Below are 3,019 nucleotides of genomic sequence, written 5' to 3' on the forward strand. Positions count from 1 at the left end.
TGCATTTGTTTGGTTTTATCAACCCAAAACTTACTCTTCATTTTGTGCAACAGGCATTAGAGCTCTCTTTCTTTGTTTTGTTGTACACCATTAAACAATTATGCTGCCTCAGAAGTCTGAAATCAGTTTTGTGAGTGAAACTAGTTTTGTGTTTGGTTTCAGGTTAGATCTCTGCTTGTTTACATGGAGACTAGTTTTGTTGCACACCTGTTTCTTGTTTTACTCCTCTTTATCTTGCATTTGTTGGCTCTCTGTTTGGTTCTCATTGTTCTGTAGGTTATCTTTTTGGTTTTTAAAGCTTAAAGCTGCAATCAGATCCTCTTTACCTTGTCTTTCCTGTACCGCAGTGACAATTGTGTAATACTTTTGCATATGTACTGCAAAGCAATTAAGAGATTCTGAATCAGTTTGATTTCCATGAGCTTTAAAACTCAACAAACTGGCTTTTTTGGGACATAAAATGCAAAAGTGGGATTTTTAATAGGGTTTTTTTTTTTTTCTGAAAAACAACAATAAATCTGGAACGTTTAGTTTCACTGTAGTTTGGCAAGATCACAATCATGAAAAGGCATAGCAGCTAGTTTGTGTTTGTAATGACCGGAACGTCTGTGTGATCCACAGGTGTTTATTGCACGATGCCCAGTTTTTCTCTGTAGCCATTTACAAAGTAAACAAAGTGAACGTGGCCTGCTGTTTTAAGAGTTAAATCTTAAACGAAGCTTCAAGAAAAAAAAATAGGATCAATATTTACATACTAGAAATTAAATACACCACAACCAGCACGTGAACGAAAGAACGCAAACCTTCTCTCGTGCTTTCATGCCATCCGTCTGCTGGGGAATTTCACATTAATGGGGTTTATTTATTTATAGCCCACGAAAGTGAGCCTGCAGAATCCAATACTGCTTTATCAGAAGGAGGATCGTCTGCATGCACAAAGCACATGACACTCACCATGCAAAAAATTCCTGTTTCTGTGTGTGTGTGTGTGCTGGATGCATCCATAAATACTAGTATTATCTCGCCTTCTTGAGTTGATCGATCCTTTGATTAAATGACAACATATTCTAATGGCAATTCCAGTGAAATACGAGCAACCTAAGGTGAAGGAGGATACAACTCTCAGACTAAACTTGTCTCCAGTGGGCACTAAATCTCCCAAAGTTTGAAAAACGGATCAATGGAATTCTAAGCCTTCGAGCAAGGAATGTTTGAAGGAAGCACATTTTCTCATACGCGCACTTGCTCTCCTGGCTTGTCAATCACGAAGCTGCAGAAGAACAGTGTGTACAGTGTAGCGGTTGAATGTAATGTACTGAATGTAATGAATGTAATGGACTTTTTAATAGGGGGACATGCTGCCACTTTGGAAGCTGTCGCTGAATTGCCTATTATAGGCTTATTAACGAACGTGTAAAAGAGTTATGTAATACAAACCAGTTTAATCTCCCTGTCCTAGCTTGCTCTGGCTTCCACTATTTAGTTTTTTTCCAGCAAGTCTGGCTCACCTTTTCCAAAGTGTTCATTTAGCAGTTGATTATTTAAAATAAAAAAGAGACACTCTTTCCTTCATACCTCCAATATATTATGATGATGATGATGATGATGATGATGATTATTATTATTATTATTATTATTATTATTATTATTATTATTATTATTATTATTATTATTATTATTATTATTTTATAGAAATGTTATAATAATATAATTTATTACAATAACTGTATATTATGGAAACCCGGAAGGGGACGTAATGGGGAGGGAAAAAATGTCTGACTGATAGGAAAATATACAGTGCATCTGAAAAGCTTCACTTTTTCCATTTTTTTTTTGTGACAGCCTTATTCCAAAATGAATTAAATTAATTTGTTTCCTCAAAATTCTACACACAATACTCCATAATGACAATGTGAAATTTTTTTTTAAATTGTTGCAAATTTATTAAAAATTAAAAAGCTGAAAAATCACATGTACAGAAGTATTCACAGCCTTTGTCGTGAAGATCTACATTGAGCTCAGGCACATTCTGTTTCCACTGATCATTCTTGAGATGTTTCAGCAGCTTAATTGGAGTTCACCTGTGGTAAATTCAGTTGATTGGACATGATTTGAAAAGGCATACACCTGCCTATATAAGGTCCCAGGGTTGACAGTGCATGTCAAAGCACAAACCAAGCATGAAGACAAAGGAAGACAGAAGGGCCTTAGTCAGGGAGGTAACCAATCACTCTGTCTGAGCTCCAGCGTTCTTCTGTGGAAAGAGGAGAACCTTATAGAAGGTCTCAGTCCCCTTTCATTTTGATATAAAAATGGCGGCAGACTTCCGCCGCTCCGTTTCAGCTCGTTTTTCATTTAATCAGCAAACCCCAGCTGTGCAGAGTGAGAACGGAAGATGTGTGTTTATCGAAAGATTGTTATAATATCTGCATATTTGCTGTTCTTTACTACAGAAATAGTTGTATCATTTGTACCCTAATCAAAGGGTCATGGAGGACAATCGGGTTTCCCTATCTACAGTAACACCGGCGCTCCCCTCATCAGCACAGCTGTTTACTCCAGTGAAAATGCAACTCTTAACGAACATTTCGCTACATGTTTATTTCAAAATTAACTATGATTATAAAACACTTTACAGTGCATGTGATATTATATAGCAAACATTTATGCGCAGGATTGAACACAGTGACAGAACCACTCTGGGAATGTACTCCTATTAACTGCATATCAGAGTGACAGAGTGAAACATCAAGTGTTGTATCGTATTTTTAAAAAAATTGTGTATATATTGTATATTGTGTATATATGTATGTATGTATGTATATTTCATACTAGTTTCTATATTATCCTATATCAAAGACTATTCATATTTAGTGTAACCCAGAATTAGAAGACAAGTTAAATGTTTACATTTACATTTAGTCATTTAGCAGACGCTTTTATCCAAAGCGACTTACAAATGAGGACAAGGAAGCAATTTACACAACCATAAGAGCAGCAGTGAACAAGTGCTATAGAC

The sequence above is a fragment of the Danio aesculapii genome, chromosome 3 (assembly GCF_903798145.1).
Source record: "Danio aesculapii chromosome 3, fDanAes4.1, whole genome shotgun sequence".
Classification (NCBI taxonomy): domain Eukaryota; kingdom Metazoa; phylum Chordata; class Actinopteri; order Cypriniformes; family Danionidae; genus Danio; species Danio aesculapii.